The sequence below is a fragment of the Protopterus annectens genome, chromosome 6.part1 (assembly GCF_019279795.1).
Source record: "Protopterus annectens isolate FY-2018-M chromosome 6.part1, PAN1.0, whole genome shotgun sequence".
Classification (NCBI taxonomy): Eukaryota; Metazoa; Chordata; order Ceratodontiformes; family Protopteridae; genus Protopterus; species Protopterus annectens.
Window position 1 is genome coordinate 98417838 of NC_056738.1, and position 19265 is coordinate 98437102.

A 19265-nucleotide genomic window follows, 5' to 3' on the forward strand; every position below is an offset into this window, starting at 1 on the left:
CCTCTTAGTCTGCAATACTTTAACCTTTATCAGCTCCTCTACACAATTCCTACTACTCCTTAACCATATCTCTTTCTCTTTTATCATATTTTTAAACTCCATTTTCAGTTTACACAACTCACAAGCTACTCCTTCTAAAGAAATTTATATTTTCTGTAACAACTCTTGAATAATTTTCACTACCCATTCCTTAAATTCATCTCTTTTTAACAGGTAGGTGGGAATGTGTCAGTGTCTCGTTTTTAGCTTTTTTTTATCAGTGCATGATCTGAAATAGTTATTGGATTTGTGTCAAAGCTTTCAATTAAGTGCCCATGTTCCTGTGAAATATAATTACTATCCAGTTTAGCCCAGTTATTGTACCTTGGGGAATTGCATATAAATTCTGTCAGAGTTCCTGCTACTGAATTCATATCTTCCATACTAATTATATTCATAAATATCTTCAGAAATCTACCTTATTTTGTTTTACTTTGCCTTCTATGTCCCCCTGATATATCCTCACCAGTTAAAATCTAGTTCCATACCCACCTAGAAGTAATATTCCATGCTAAAAGCTCATTATTCCTCCCTATACTGTCAGACGAACCTGTTAACCTAGTAATTGAATTAATGGGACTTATTCTGGAGAACAACTACATTCACTTCCAGGGTGAATATTTTCAGCAAGTCATTGGAGTAGCAATGGGGACAGCGTGTGCCCCTGCTTATACACATCTTGTTATGTTGGGATAGGAAAGGCAATATGCCCTTAATAGTACCGTTTCAAAATTCCTGCACTTATATGTGAGGTATTTGGATGACATCTTTATTTTGTGGGATGGTGACCCTAAGGGAATACCTAGATTCCTGGAGTACCTAAATGTTGCAGCACATATTTTAAATTTACCCATGAGTGGAACAAGGACAGAATAAACTACCTGGATGTAACTGTGTCACACATTATTGGAGGATTTAAATCTAACATCCATAGGAAGGATACCTGGTGTAACAGCTATTTGCACTATGATAGCTGTCACCCCCAATTTCAAAAAAGAAACCTAGTGAAGGGTCAAGCTATTAGGATAGCTAATGACATCTGACTGGAATGAACTGGGGACAGAATTAAATAAGCTTAAAGAAATGTTCACTGACAGGGGCTACCCAAATGAACTGGTCACCAAAAGTTTGGAGCACATTCTCAAAGGATGGGGTACCAAATACACCCCCTTTGGGGGGGGCGTTATACAGAAAACACTCAGGATTCAGAAAAAGAGTTTGATAAAGCATTTATTATGGAGTTTAACCATTTTACCAAACCTTTGAGTGATATACCACAAGCTAATTGGAGCATTTTTAAAATATTGGACAGGAAAGAATGTTAAGGAACTCCTTGAGGGTGATCGACTCAAAATGTTCCTACATCATTGGGACACAAAATCTAACCTTAGAAAATGGACTGCAGAGTAAAATCTATTTCAAAAAAGGTAATTGTACAACCTCCAAACTGGTACATTTAGCATAATGTGGGGGCTGCCCAAGTTTTTACATAGGCAAAACTGAGAGGGTGCTCAAAAATAGAATTTATGAGCACCTTTATGACATAAGAACAAGAAAATAAACTAGTGCCTTATATAAACATTCATGTGAGTGTGTCAGATTTGGGGGCTTCAAGTTTGGTATCTTGGATGTAGTGAAAAAAAACCCAAGAGGAGGTGACTGGAAATTAACATTAATAAAAAAGGAATTCATATGGCAGCTTAGGTTAAAAGCCACCTTCCCCCCTGGTCTGAATGAATATGTATCTGTTAAACCCATTTTAAGGGAAAGGGCAGCTATTATAGGATGAATGGAGACTAAAATAACATGTTTTTGTTTTGTAAATCTTGTTACTGTAAGTATAAACGAAAAATATATTTATTATTTTTACTTTTTAAATTTGTGGAAAAGATTATGACACTTAAGCTTAATAAACAGTTTTTATTAACACTATATTTATAATGTGAAAGGCTATTTTATATGATGTACTGCAAGGGGTTAATTAAGGAGGGTATTTAAGGAAGTGATGTGGAAGGCATTATTTGTCTGATGAAGTCTCTGTGGTGAGATGAAAGTGCTCAAGTCATTTTACTGAAATGTTATATTTTAATAAATTCTTGAAGCTGTTCAGTTGTGACTGGAGTCCTTTCAACATTTATTTGTTTTCTCTTACAACTAATGATTGGTAGGCTAGTCTTTTATAAAGTAATTTCTTCATCTCCAGTTGCACCTGTGTCACATTTCTATAATGAAAACCCTCAAAAAAAATCAACAAAAAACAAATACATTTTCAAAATACCCTCATCCACCCCATCCACTATTAAATTAGAACACACACCCCTGTCCACTTTTAACAAATGAAGTTTAAGCCCCCAGATAGGAACACTTACCCCAAATAGACAGTTGCACCCATGGATAAAACCTAATCTAAAATTAAGGTTATCCATGCTAAAGCGCATATTACAACCTGTGTTCCCACTTACACCAACTGTTGTCTGTACTTTTCTTATCTATATTCCCCCTCCGAGATATGAGAAACACCTTGTATGCTTTCAGAAAAAGTGCACTGGCTACCTTTAAATCAAATTAAATTATGTGGTGTTCTATTAAATGCATCAAAGTATTAAAGCTGCTGGGGAGGTTACTATCTCTTAGCTACTTCCCATAGTTTCAGACTTTATTTTTCACATACCTGTTTGTCATTCTACTTTTAATTTTTGCATTTCCACATCAAAGAATGCTTAAAACTCTCAAGATTAATTGCTTGCACCCGTGGACAGCTGTCTCAATGTAAAAGTAGTCAGCAATGTGAAAAAAACAGCTAACAACTTGCAGATGCAGGAATGAATTGTTGCAAATTTCATTCAGAACAGAATATACAGAATGCCCCTGGCTGCTTGTCTCACATTGAGAGCATTTGCTAATGGAAAAAAAAAGAAAGTAATAGCTTGGCAGACACAAGAAGCTTAGCATTTGTCATGGTTTTCATCTTTTCATCTTACTTCTCAACCCTATTTGCTTACATAAAAAATGTTTATACCCTAAGATAAGGACATTAATCTAGATATCCACTGTGGCAAAAAAAGGGAAATTATCATCTTAGTTCTGTATATAATACAATCAGTACACTTTTACACCCCCCCCCCCCACATAGCATCCATCCAAGATCACAGCATTATATTAACTTAAACCTGTTTCTCTTTAGCCTTTCTCTACTTGTTATACTGCAAAACCTATGTGTCTTACAACTAAAAAGGTACTTGTTTAATTTCTTTAACACATACAACAGTCACTGAAAACAATCCCTCCACATCAAATACCCCTGACTGCACACTATACAAAACTGCTTTACAATACAGCATCCAGTTTATACCATGAAATGTTTTGTACAACTATTAATAAGAACACAATTGTATTTATTTGCAGTTCCTTTTTCCCCCTTTAGTGTTCTTCTGAACATTAAATACATAATATGGGGTATATATTTTACAGTCCACCCACAACTTTAACCCCATCTTTTCCCAGCCACTTTTATTTTCAAATCCATATTTCACAAATGTTTTTGATGATTATAATCTCACATTTATTCACTAATTTCAGTGTTGGTGGTCTTCTTCCTGAGCATCTCCATCTCCCAAAACTAGACTCTGGTTCAAGTCCAAGGTACTACTGATTCCACTACTCATCACCTGTACTTTGTTCTGTCTCTCAAGCATTTTCCTTTGGAATTTGTAAAAGATTTTTTTCTGGAAAAATCTCTATTTCAACTTTACTGTCAGAAGACTTACAAGCAGAGTCCCCTTTTGCTTGCTGGTTCATTCTTTGTTGGATAAACTTTTTTTATTTCCTCCTTACCATGTACAGCATCAAAATAACTTTGATCCTCCAGGAAAAAATACTTTGAAGACAGCTGGATACAACAGCTTGAATTTCACACCTGCTTCTCAACATTCCCTGATTGCTGGGTTTAATGGGCTTCTCTTCTGTCTGGAGTACAGTGACTAATCATTTCTCCACAAACACTCTGCTGTCAACAATGTTTAATACTCTCCCTTCTTCCACAATTTTGTCAGGATCAACTCTTTCTGTTGGTATGATTGCATCTTTATTAATATAAGTCTTGGCTTCTTTCTCGTGGCCTGGTTTGGACCAAACACTCGATATGCTCTTTCAGTTAACAAATCCTACTGTGGAACACCAGTCCAGTTACATATTTCAACCTTCAAAAAAAGAATACAGTCTGTTCCTTCCAGTTTCTCTGGTATAGCAGAAAATCTCAGTTTTTCCATACTCTCTGTCTTCTAACTCTACTATTTTTGAAGCTGCTCTTCTTCAGAAGCTTTATACTCAGTCAGCCTTTCTTCATTTCAGCCTCTGATTTTTTTCAGTTTTAACAGTTCATCTGAATAGCTAGTGAAAGCTTCTTCTATGTCTACAGTCTTTTATTTGAGTTGATTTAGTCATTCAGTGTTTCGTTTATTTTAATCACCTCTGAGTACACATGGGTTATTTTCCTTCTAAATTACTGGAAGGAATCTCTTGAACCAAAGCTGGAGCTTGAACTGCTTTTTGACAAACAGCTGCAGGATCCTTCCCAGCAAGTGTTTTCTCTTCAATTTTTCTGATTGATTTTCTTTCAGGTTCTCCAAATTACTTATTTGCTGGCATCCAGGTAGTGTACTTATTAGCCAGTAAAAATGTTATCCAAATAACAGTTTCAATGGCATTCCTTTTTCAAAGCTTCTGTATTCACACTGAGGGAGCTGAAATTAAGCTGTTGAAATTATTCCAGAGACATGAAAAGGGCAGGGAAGATCATCACCGACCCTTCACATCCAGGCCACCATCTTTTTGAACTATTATCACCAGCCAGGTGTTATAGATTAATATGCAGCAAAACAAGTAGATATAATAACAGTTTTTCCACAGGCCATTAAGTGCATAAACGGTTAACTCAGCTTATTAGGTTGGGGTATTCTTCTTCCCAAACCTCTGAGGATTCTGCAGTATTGTTTACATATTGTTAACACTTGTTTTTTTCAGAGTTTATTTCAGTATTTTATGCACTGAGTTGCACTTTGTACCTTGTATGTATATGTATATTTACTTTTTTGTCTTGTTCTTAATAGTTGCATGTATGTCTTGTTCTTAATAGTTGTATGTATGTCATTTATGTAATTCATACATGGAGAGTCACTGAAACCGGAGTCAAATTCCTTGTATGTGTGCATACTTGGTCAATAAATGTGATTCTGATTGATCAATATGCATTCATCTTGAAAGTCAAACTGATTTATTCATTGAATATGATGATAAGTTGCCACATGACATTCACACATTTTATATGAAGACTTTAATAATCACTCAACATTGAAAAGTATTACACCTTTAAGTAGACTAATAAAGGCATATTTTCTAACCACATCACTATTTTATAATTACTCTGTTAACAGTCAAAACATGTCAAAATAACAACAACAACTTACAATCAACAATTTTGAGGGACACTTCAGAAATATTAATAAAACACTGGTCAGTATGACTTGTGTGGCCCCTATGTTTTTCTTATGCCAGCATACTCCATCCAAAGGGTGTGTAGCAACAGTTCCATCATCATCCTGCACCCATTCCTCTGATTTCAACAGTTTCTGGACTTTCATTAATTTTAAAAGAGTTGCCCATCAGAGTTTCTTCACACACAATGTCCAGCATCGGAGGCAAACCTTGCAATACATTCATCAGCGACTGAGCCATTATGAACATCTGCATCTTTGTGGGGAAATAGAGACCACTGTTTGCAATGTTAACTTTTACCAAATTCTGCATTGCCAACATTCCTTTACTGAGGCCAAAAACTACTCCCTTTGCTGCAGAGGTGACTACAAGAAATTGTGATCCACTATTACTGATCTACCTTCCACCATAATTTTGTTCTCTCATTATCAAAGTTGTGACAAAATTTGTTTCTTCCATACCAAGTCACAAACTGAAACAAAATCCTTGTTACATCCATAAATCAATCTGCCACTGGTAATGGCAACCTACATGCTTTCTGTATTCCCAATAAGCATTTACAGAAACCAGTCTATTGTACCACTTTGGTTTTCACAAATTCCAGACAATCAAAACCTTCTTATTCTTCCAGTATCTAATCTCAGACTGTACCTTCTTGCCTTGTTTTGAAAATCATCCAGTTTTAGCTTGGTATAAACAATTGACTACTTAACACCAATAACTTATTTCTTCCCTCTGACACTCATTGATCAAGAGTCAATGTGATATTGCACTGCTTCTCCAAAAACTGACTAGAATTGTCATCAGATGATTTGAGTTACTTCAGATGACAACTCTGGAGCCCAAACATCACTTTCATCTGCCACTGCACTGCTTCCACAGCCCTATTAATCTCCATCTTCTACAGTCTCAGTTCTTGTCAGTGGATACCCTTTTTTGCTAACAGAAGGCATAACAGCTATCAATTGTCTATTGCTTCTTTGTGACTCTCCATACATATCCTTTATCTACCTTTACCAAGATCTGAGGACATCCTCTTCAAAATGGCCACTTTACCTGCTACTAGAACCAAAAATCAGCATGAAAGACAACTCAGTACTCAAGTAATAATTTGAATTTTTTTTCAGCAGCAGCTTAAGGAAGCACCTCAAAGTTCTGGCCTATACCTTCTTGAGTACCAGCCTTCCTATACAACCTTTAGGAGCTACTACAGGTGCTCATGAGCTATTATTTCATGGTTAAACTGCTCACTGCTACCTGCTCAAAGCAGCAAGTACTAGACCTCCCAACAGCTCAGTTCTACTACACACATAAATACATACACCAACTGTGAACCTTAACTTTATCCCTAGAAGTTCTGCATGTTCCCTAATGCAAAACCATACTCATTCATTCTAACGCTAAAATTTCCATTTGCTCCTTACTTCTAATCTAAATGCCTGCTCCTATACCTAAACCTTCCAGTCACTCCCTACACATAATCAGAAACCACACTCTCTTGCTGTTACTGAAACACTGCAGTAACAAAATATTCTGCTAGACACTTTCCAATTAGTTTCTTTTAATATGAGGTGTGTGTTAGTCCCAGTATTCAAGAACAATGAAAGAATCCAAATGAACTTTGAGAGATGCTGAGCAGTGACATGGTTAGTTAACAGGCAACTGGTTCCCCTTTTAAATCTGAATAAGGTCATGATTGGTTAGGAACTTTAGGCTTCTGGTTACATTCGTACTTGAAATAAGCATGACTGCAGCTTAAGGGACTGATGTGATATAGCTAAGGTCCATCTATCTGAAACAACATAATAATCAAACTAACTATGGATCAGTCTTAACCAGCAGTAACAAGTAAATGAGCTGGTGCACAAATTAAAATGTAACAACTAGTAGAACAGCACTTAAGTATGGATAGGTATTTATTCACTTCTGCTCTCTGAACAAAATAAATAACTCCTATACATTACATTCTTTGGGAGACGCTGTTAAGTCAGATCATAATGATGTTTTATATAGTGGACACTAACTTTTCAAATCTTTAAATTAGTTATTTCACTTCCATTGGCCTTTATCTAGATTTCCAAAAATCAGCATTTCGCATGCAGTTGTATTGCCTGTTAATAGCATGTGGTGCATTTTTGCCATCATATTTTTTTTTTATCAAACAGCCCTGACTTCCAGTCTGCACATCATCCTGGCTGTAGCCTAGGTACCCATAATCTGTCCACATTAATAACTTCTTTCTTAGATGCACAAATAGATATTATTGCCTTTGCAGGAAAAATAGTCCTGATGCTGGCAACAGTTATTAAGTCATGAGAGTTTGTTATCTGTGCTACTGCCGCTGTTTCTAGTGCAGCAGAAAATGAGATTAAAAAGATCATTGGTGAGGAGGTGCTGAAACTATCTTGCTTGAAGTGTCTGAGTACTCTTGATTCTTTTTCTAGATTATGAAGTCTTTCACAAGAAATTGAGATTTACATTTACAGCAATAAAACAGCAATTATAAACAAATAATTACCTTCTACTTAATTCTCCACCCCCTCTCTTTCTTTCTCAGTTTCATTTTATTTGTAAACCTATTTGTCTACTCTCCTACTAGCTGCCATCAACTATAGTCTTCTTTCACCTGCCATCACAAGATGTTTGTCACAGGAAAATGTCCATCAGTTGGTGGCATGACAGCATACAAACAAGAAGTCCATCTCCACCTTTGGTGACTTGGGTTCAGGAAATGACTTAGTCTGTTAGTAGGGTCAGCTGGGAAGGATAAGACAAAGGAGCCAATGGCCTGCAATCCTATCCTGAGGGAGAGGGTGGGGAAGCCTTCACTGCCTGTGTGACATCTAGTGGAGACAGGTCTGTTTTCCAGAATAGTCAGAGGGTCTTCCCAGCTAAGGGATAGGAAAAGGATAGTTTGAAAATAATTATATGGATACCTGGGAGGGTGGAGGGAAAGTGCAGGGATCAGATGAAGGGTCAATAGTTATGTCAAGAGGGACTTGGGAATTAAAAATAAATAAAAAAAATATCCATCAGTCAAAACCTTTTTTTTTTTTTTTTTTTGCTGTTACAGTGCCCACAGCATTTTGTAAAAATCATTTGACCTTTCCCTTACTTCCATCCTGCCTGCAGTTAACTACAAGTTTAGGGTTATAGTTCATACACTGTACAGCTGTATTCAAGAAGAGCTTAAACATTATGGCCTCAAACTTGTTCCAGCGCACCCACAGCACAACTACAGCTTATTTACCTACTTTACTACTAAAACTAACTGCTCTCCTAATCTGCAGCTACAGTAGGGTGATAAACAGGATGTATACTGTAGCCTGTCATACCCAATGGGTAGGACACATCTACTAGCAGGCAATTTCCAGCAACTGGTTGCATAAGAAATCAAATGCTGCAAATAGGTTTTTAAATATGAGAGGGAATGAATGTCCCCAATATATTTTAATTTCACTGATGTATAACTTACCATAAAACACTCTCATGTCATAAACCTATTCTTCTACAATCTACTATAGAATCATCTGATTAAATAACTGAGAAATTCTTCTAAAAGATGAATGACTCTTCTCAATGAAATAGTCAACCACTTATAAATGGGTGTTTGAGTGAGGATAAGAATGCCACCAATGTCAGCAAGCATTATTTAATTTCTTCCTTGTCTACTTTTTGAGCTCAGAATATTTCCTTCCCATCAAAGCATGGCTTCCACAGTTTCAAAACTAATATCAGACTGGATGAAAGGGCATCCTTGAGACAAACTGATCAAATTAAACAGAGAAAATGTAAAAATAAAATAAATAAATAAATAAATAAATAAATGGCTGAAAAGAAACGTTGCAGCAAAGCAAAATCATACAACACAATTTCTACAAAACTGAACATGCTCAAGACCACTATAGCTCACTGGATATGACTAATAGGCTGTGCGAAGCCTGCAATTGTCTTTTAATAAAGATACAGTAAACATGTGAAATGTAAAAAAGCTGTCATGAGCTAAAGCTAACATGCTTATTTTTCAGAAGAAAAATAAGAATTATATAAAATGCAAATGTAAATCTTGTAGCACATAAATATGAGGAGTGTACAATGCTGTGGTGTTCTTTAAAATAATGCAGTAAACCCTGGAAACTGAAAATGCTCTTTGCAATCATTGGCAGGGCTTATTTCGTTCCTCAGACTATATTACCATAAATGGACTGCAGCCTCCTGTAGAGTGCGTGACTATCCAAACAGGAAGCTTGTATTCAGAATGAAAACTATATACAAAAAATATATAACGTGGGACACATTTAAGTATCAGAAAAACAACTGCTGAGAAGCATCATTTAGATTGTTTTCTAAAGTGTACATAGAAGACTTTTGGACTAAGATCCCATGGTGGAATTTATTGTCTGTGAGTTTCCTGTAACTACTGAATGCATTTAAAAGTTAGGGGCAGGTGGAATACAACATCTTTTTTTCATTAGTGGTGGTTAGTAGCAGCACTAAAATAGTTGTAATCAGTACTTCTGAAAAATGATGTCTGACTGTTTAAAGCCATTCTTCTATTTTTCCATGTGTAAGTACTGATTTTGATGTATATGATTTTCAAATCTAGGTGCTTAGGATTTTCCTCTCTCTTCCCCCCTTGGCTGACCTGGCGTGACTTAGTTTGAACTCTACAGTTCCCTACAAAATGGTGTCTACAGGACTGCAATCAGTTTCTCTCAACATTTAAACAGATTGAACTCTACAGTTCCCTACAAAACAGTGTCTACAGGACTGCAATCAGTTTCAACATTTAAACAGATTGAACTCTACAGTTCCCTACAAAACGGTGTCTACAGGACTGCAATCAGTTTCTCTCAACATTTAAACAGATTGAACTCTACAGTTCCCTACAAAACGGTGTCTACAGGACTGCAATCAGTTTCTCTCAACATTTAACAGATTGAAATCTACAGTTCCCTACAAAACGGTGTCTACAGGACTGCAATCAGTTTCTCTCAACATTTAAACAGAGTAGGTTGCACACACAAAAAGCATTTGTTAAGCTTTCACTTACAGTGCTTTGTAATTAAGCAGGTCACCATATTGGTCAGCCATAGGGCTCTTTGTTTCTACTTGAGTGGTTGCCTCCTTCCCCTGTAACTGAAGTAAACTGACTCTTACATTAAGAGCTGTAATACTTACCTTATAGCTTTAGGACACCTTAGGAAACCTTGTAAACTGCAATAGCCCCGCTACGCTCGGGCTCTCTTCACTCCCCTCCCTGCCCCCAATACCTCTAAATTTATAGTACTATAGCCACTCCCCCACTTTCTAGATCCTATCTGCTTTCATCTGGGATAATTCCACCCACCCCCATTCTACTACCTACATTTTAATAGCACCTATTAGCTTTCATCTGGCATTCTCCCATCCCCCTTCCAGTACCTTTACCTCACCACTCTATCTTCTGGTGTTGCATCACCAGGTAAAACAGTTCCTTAACTCACTAGCTGAATCACAGATAATGATATACTCCTCTTTACTACCCCTCTTGTTCACACCATACCTCCTTACCTTGTATGAAAACCAGTTTCTCACGGGATTTCAGGTCCCAAAAGGCCATACTATCACCCCAGCTGTAAATCCTTCCACCTTCAACCATACTTACAGTACCAGATCCTATCCAACATCTTGTTCAGTCTATCAACATCTCAACCCCAGGCACATTAACTCTAGATCCAAACACTACCACAAACTAATAAGCAAATTCCTGAAGTTCATCACCAAGTATAGACTCAACCTAATACTTGGTGGTGATATTCACCCCAACCCTGGCCCACTCATTTCAGATACACATACCCCCTCTACTTGCAATCTAAGCTACAAACCTACAATTAATAGGCCAACTAACTCTCTCCTTGTCTGTCATCTCAATATTAGAAGCATTAATAACAAGGTACATGAATTGCATGCACTTCTGGATGTCCACTCCCATGAGATTCTCTGTTTATCTGAAACCTGGTTAAAACCTAACACTAAAGACAATGAAGTGTTACCACCTGGGTACAACATACACAGGCTGGATCGTGCTTCGAGGAAGGGGGATGGGGTAGCTGTACTCTATAAATCTGAGTTGAATGTCACCATAGATGTAATACAACCTCCTCAGATTAATAACTCAGAGATTCTTTCCACCAAATTGCAACTTAATAAAAATAAATGCATTAATATAATTTGTATGTACATTCCCCCAGGTAACAATATATCTACATTTGAAGATATCCTGCACTGGCTATCATGTCACTACCCCCAAGAAACCCTACTACTTGGAGACTTTAACATAGACTGGGGCACTTGTTCCTCAGAATCCCCAACCACCCATATTAACCTGCATGCATTTAAACAAATCATATCCACCCCTACCAGGATAGGTAAACCCAACCAAAAAGAAAGTATACTTGACTGGGTACTCATAAACAGTCACCCCCAACTGTACACCTCTGGTACCCTCCTTAATGGCCTAAGTGATCACCTTCTCACATATGTAATTAAGCACAAAACCCATTAATTCCCAACAACCCTTACTCAGAAAGGTTAGAAACAATAAAAACTTTGACCCTGCCAAATTCCAACAAGAACTAAACTCATGTAATTGGTCTATTCTAAAACACCTCCCCTTAGAGGAAGCAGTAGCATACTTTAACAACAAATTCCTTGAGATCCTTGATTTGCATGCACCTGTTCGTTCAAAGAGAACCAAGGCAAAAACTGCACCATGGCTTTCTATAGAGTCTAAACTCAAAATCACCCTTAGAAACAAAGCATGGGCTTTATGGCGTTCTTCTAAAGACCCTCAAGATCACATTAAATACAGGCAATCCGGGAACGAAACCAAAAAATCAATTTTACAAGACAAAAAACAATACTACTGTAATTTACAGACAGTAAATCAAAATAACCCTCAGAAGTTTTGGGCAGGTTTAAATAATCTACTACATCCTGGACAAACTTCAACCCCAATCCCTGCTGCTACTATTGATAAAACCCCTGAAGATGTTTCTGATAGTTTTAACCAATTCTTTACTGAGACAATTCAAGCCCTAGCCAGCCAACTACCTCCTAGCTCCCCTGGTCCTGAAAGTAGCACCCCTAGAAACTTAGTCGCGTTCATCTTCCAACCAGTCGCCACTTCACTTATCCATACCTTGATCAAAAAATTAAAACCCACTACACTTTCTGCTGATCAACTCCCTGCCGAGTACCTACAAAAATCAGCTGATGCTATTGCTTACCCCGTCTCAATACTAATCAATAGAACCATAGTAGAAGCTAAAATTCCCACCATCTGGAAAATATCCTATGTAATCCCACTTCACAAAGGAGGCAGCTCTACTGAATTCTCCAATTATAGGCCAATAGCTATACTCTCTCCACTTGCAAAGATTATGGAAAAATGTATTCACAAACAACTCATGCACCACCTAATCCAAAATCACCTTATGGCAGACACTCAGCATGGCTTCCGTTCTCATCACAGCACTACTTCAGCCCTCCTAGCCTTTACTAACACCATAAACCATAATCGCAACAATAATTATATATCCTCAGCCCTCTTTTTGGATCTTTCCAAGGCATTTGATATGGTTGATCACCAACTTTTAATCCACACCGTGCAAACATTCTGTCTAGATACTGGAGCCCTCCAATGGTTTCAATCCTACCTGAATGGTCGACAAAAGGCTGTTCTCTGGCAGAACAAACTCTCTAACCTTCTACCTAACACCCTTGGAGTACCACAAGGCTCTATACTAGGGCCCTTGCTGTTCTCCATCTTCATTAATGACCTTTATACTGTCATCCCAAAAGTCAGCTGTATCCAATATGCCGATGACTCTACTCTGATTTGCTCAGCCACATATCCAGTAGAGTTATGGTCAGCTACCCAGACCACCTTTAATGCAATAGAAAACTGGCTTTCTGAACATTGTCTGATCCTAAATCCCAAAAAAACTAAAATGCTGTTATTTTCACCAGCACATAGGTCTACCGCTTTCACCTTTACCATAAAATCAAATGATGGCACAATAATCTCCCCTGACTCATCTACAAAACTATTAGGTGTCATCATAGACAATAATCTAAAATTTGACCTACATGTTAACCAAACTATCAAAACCATCAATAAAAAACTAGGGTCACTTTACAGAATACAAGCCTTCCTAACCTCTCCAGCTAAAATTGCCATAGCTCGCTCTCACCTTCTTTCAACCCTTCTGTATGCATCCACTCTACTCTCGAATTTAAACAAGACTGTCTTTAACAAACTCTCAATTTGCTACAACCACATTGCCAGGTTTGCCACTGGGCTGCCTTTTAGGACACATCATTGCATCAATCTAAATCAGCTTGGGTGGCTTGAACTACCCAGCCTAATCCAGTATAACCAACTGATTATGGCCTATAAAATCCTCTATAATCCGGACAATACTCCTTCACTTAAAAATATTATCACCCCCTATAACAATCCTAGACCGCTTCGATCCTCTAACAAACTACTAATTCAGACTAGCAAAATTAATAACACAGCCGGTGATTCTCTCTTTGCAAACTCTGTAAGTAGATCCTGGAACTCTCTTCCAGCTGATATTACCTTACTTTCCACCTTAGGTCAATTTAAAACTAGACTCAAACAACATTTGTCACTTAACTGGCTATGTCAATGTATCAAGCCTGGCTAACTCTCTCTAGAATGTGTAAAAATCTGTTAACCAGTTTACTGTGTAATTTAATTTAATCCTGACTTGTGCTCAGGATTAACTGTAACCTGTGGAACTTGTTTAACTTGCTTACTTATGTAATCTCTGTAAATAGTCTGTAATATGTAATGCTGGTATTACGTAATGCTGTATCTGCTTACCCTTGGAGCTTTTCTCCCTGGGCCTCCGCTGAAAATAGACATGCATCCAGTCGGACTATCCCGGTCAACAAATGTAAAATAAAAAAATAAAAAAAATATTTAATCTTATAGAATGCATTAATTGCATTTTTTTCAAGTAAAAATATTTATTATTCATTTTCAACAACTGATGGCTGAGGGTTTATTTTTTAGAATATAAGTGTAATGTCTGATCTTGGTGATGTATTGACTATTGGTGCCAACCATACAAAGAGAAAATGTTTTAGCCATACCTACCATATATGTATATTATTGCTGGCTTACTTTAAGAATGAATGTTAATGAGGAACTTTGGATGCTAAACTGGTATAGTTGGTAACAGTGTGCTGCCATTATGAGAAAAGGGACACTGACATTAGAAGAATACCACTAAGCATCCTGGGGGAAAAAATATGCACATGAGTGTAAGTGTGCATGTGCATACTCAGTCTTGCAAAATTATCTTTGTCAAGTTTCAGTTACTATTAATAAAATGGCATTGAAAGGTACTAGGCTGACAGCAAGGTTGGTGAAATCCTGGGAAGGTCATAATCCTGGCCAGTAGTGCACATTTGATGCACAATCTTAAGGACAGTTGCCCTTCACATATTATTTGGCAATGACTGATATGGATCGAGATATCTAAACCCCTGCATTGCCAGCAGTGTGGATTTAAAAGCTATAGTGTGGCAAGGAGCATAAAAAATATTCCTGCCACATTAAGGAACATGAGAAGGAAAGGAATGAGGACACTAAACAACACTCAGGTGAGCAAAGAGAACATACTGGAAGTTGCTCAGGGATGGAGACAAACAACTTGTTTAATTACAGCATATTAACAAATAAAGAAAAATGAAAGTGTACTTCTAGGCTGTAAGATGGAAAATAGAACAAAAGGCCTTAACACTTGTATATTTCCATCTTCACAAAAAGGCAATGATTTGCTGTCTGAAATTTTAATTAAAGCAACTTTCAAATACTTAATGATTTTTGATAAAATTATGAAATCCATTAAGATTAATGCTTTGTTTCCTGGAATGACAAACTAGCCTATTTCTCATTAAGTGACCCTCTAACAATCATAAACATGCAAGTAGAAGTCAAGAAAATCAAACCCAAGTCTGCTAGATGAAATTTATTTACAGGTATCGCCTTAATCACTAGTGCTATATATCAGAAGCATTAAATGGCATAACCAGTATTTAACAGGAAAGAGATTAAAAGTCCTGTAAGCGGATAAAGACTAGGAATCAATACGATGTTTTATGGCTACTCAAGCAGCTGTTTATATAAACCAGCTGAATCCCTCACAGTATTCAGTATCTTATTTCAGACTAGAGGTCTACAAAATGCCTACAGGGTTATGTGCAGTAACATATGGTGGGACATTACACCAGGAAAATTGGATTATACACTAACGATTTAATGGTGTTTCTTGTTGATGCAGAAAGAGACCTAAAACTGGTTTTCTAAGAACTGAGTTTGGGTAGTTAGTGGGCAGTAAAATTAAAACAGAGACAACTAAAGTTGTATGTGTGAAATTTTCTGCTAGTTGTAGACTTACTGCAAAGTTCCCATTTGTGTCTAATACAGGCAATCTGTTATATCTTGGAACGAGATTGCGCTGCACCTTACTGGAATATGTCAAGCTGACATTTGAGAAGATTTTTAAAATTACATCAGCCCTTATTAAAAAGTGGGAAGGGATTTTTCTGGGCAAATCATAAAGATTAAAAGCAGCTAATCACTTTATCTCGTCTCTGGTTTATACCTCCTCCCTGCAGAATCCCTTAAAAGATTGAAGCATGTAATTCAAAAATGTATTTGGACCAGTTCTAAACTGAGGATGGTGCAAGATATCCTTACGCTCCCAGGAAGTCTGACTGAGCAGGATCTCCCAGATATTAATCTATACTTGGCAGCGGATAAGGCTTAAGTTTCTTCTGGGATTAGCTTCCCCATTCATTAGTAGCAACTAGAAGGCAATTATGTTAATTCAGTTTGATGGGCTTAGAGCATACTCTCAGGGAATTGCAAGCAGTAGGGGCTGTAACAATACCCTAGTTTGACTATAAGTTATAGGATAATAGAACATATTAAATGAGCCCTGTCTCTTTGTAGGTCCCTCAGCTGGTTATCTGAACTGACTCCCACAGTGGATGCCAATGTAATGTTGTTTTACATTGCAGCCCAAAGCAAATCATTGAAATACAGCGTTCACATTAGAAGAGGTACATGCTGGGCCCACATCATTCATAATCTTTCAGTTGGTTATCTGACCTGACTCCCATAATGGATGCCAATATAATGTTATTACATGGGGGCAAGTAGTAAGGGAAATAGGTAAAATCAGTACTCTTGCTCTTGGGAACAATTAATAGCTAACAATAGGTGTATTGACCAGCTAGACTTTGTAAATTCCTTCAATCCAGAAGCAGACCAAAGGGAAATATATTAGCTTTTATCCTGAGAGATATGGAAACTACAAATATAAAACATTCACCCACAAAGCTGGTTCAATGGATTGTGGATAACAGGGCAGAAGTTCTTAAAAGGGTATATTTATTTACTGGTATAAGATCCAAGAGAAAGAGAGCTGGGAGCATCTATCTCCTGCCAACAGTGGAATGATTTGCTTTGGGCGCCAAGATATGCCACTAAATCCTATTAATTCAAAATTTTGGATGATAATGTTTGTTCGGGTTCTTCTGTATCCCTTCTAGGCTTCACAGAATCTACCCAGGTTTGAGTCCCCTTAGTTGGAGATGTTAGAGGATGTCGCAGGAGATTGGATGCACATTTTGGGAAATGCTTGTTTCTTAATAGGTTTAATAGGAACCTTCGGGACATTTGTGAAGCTTTGTTCTCTTTACCAATAATGCTTACTCAAACTCTATTTCTAATTGGGTTGAATGTCAATCTAATTATTGATATGGGAGAATATAAACACCTATATTTATTGATATTTGTGTCAAAGATGGTATGTACTAGACAGTAGAAATCTAATCAACCTCTTGGTTTTTAAGGTCATTGACCAAATGAATTGCATTATGGAGCTACAGTTAGCTGTAGCACATGATAACAGGAAGCAGGCCATATAGAAATAGCAAAGAGGATATGCCTTAGCTTAATAAATCCTAGATAGGAACATTTGTTTGTAGAGAAGTTATACTTATAGTATGCAAAACAATGGCTATTTCACTAAATACAAGACTCAAAATGGTAAGCTGGAGATTTTGTTGTATTTTATTTACGTCACCTTTTGCTATTTCAAATTATCTCAATTTGCCTATGCTATTGCATTTCTTTTGCAGAATGCCGGTAATAATTTCCATTTATCCTTGCACTGATGTTTATAAAATTATTTTATTGCTGTTGTGACTGTTGTTAATACATTTTGTGCCATCAAAAATGTAACAAACAGACAATGATATCAAATAAAAGGAATATAATCCAAACAGAAACGTTATTTAAGATGGTTAATTATTCTCTGCGTACAGAGTTCCTTTTTTCCCTTTGAAGTACATGTTTAAAATTACTTATGGAAGAGTTCAGAAAAATGTACCTCACCTTAATAGAAAACAAGTCACACTGACATATATCCAGTTTCATCAAGTTTTATTCCACTCAGCTTCTTCAGACCAATAAATCGCTAACCTTTTATACTTGAAAATCCAGTGTCTGCCTTTTTTGTTTGTTTTTTACTACTTTGTTTTTGGCTTTGTTTGTTTTTTGGAGTTGATATATCCAGTTTCATATTATGCACTACAGGTTTACAACCAGCAACTTCAGAATATTCCAGACTTTATAGTGTAAATATTAATTAGCCGCAATGAAGACCAGTGATAATCTTTCTGAATGTTTTACTTTTAAAGAATTGGTCTGAGGACAACAGCAAGTCTGAAAGCATTCAGATATCTCTAAGAGTCACATACAACTTGCTGTGTACCTACAACCTGACATAAGGATACGACTTTTGCATTTTAAACTACTCCAGTGTCAGAGGTTTCCACAAAAAACATGGGCATCTCAACTCTAGTCTACTCATTTGCATCTAATTAATAATAAGTATTAAATCTTATCAAGTCGTTCAAGTCACCCAGAAACAAACTCAATTTTCTACTTATGCTCATAATTCTCAATGGGTGCCCTATATATAAAGTGGAACAAAATGTACTCCTTTGTCAAATATGAACAATATTTGAGTGCTACACTGCACTGCCTACTTTTAGTTTCAACAACTGCACGTATATATGAATGTTCTGCTCTGTATTTATGCATATTTTAAGCAGTGTCAACTATCAATGCTACGGCTAGAATGTCTAAAGTGTAGTATTATGACATTGATACTTAATGGTAAATGGAATATTTTATTAAATTATTAATTCAATAATACTAAAACCCAACAGTTAGAAAACAAGATAATGATGATTCGTATAGGTTTACTACAGTGCAACAAAACAGCACTTAAATCAGGCTGCTGTATGGTATAGTTAAGTCCAGTCCCTATGGAACAGTTGTCCATTTCTTTATCCTAGCTGTAAAGCCAGCAGTAACATACTGCAAAATACTATCCTGGAGAAAAAATGATATACCCTCAGTCACAAATAAGCAGGGGGCATACAAAAGCCATGCATCTGCTCACATTTTAATTAGGTATAAACAGTAATTGATACACTCAATAATACAACCAAAACAGCACTTTGTGACCGAAATATCACTGTCAGGAATACAAGAATCATAGACACTATTATTACCCATTCATCAAAAAATACTGTTAGATGTAGTAACAGTAATCATATCAATGCCAACAAATCAC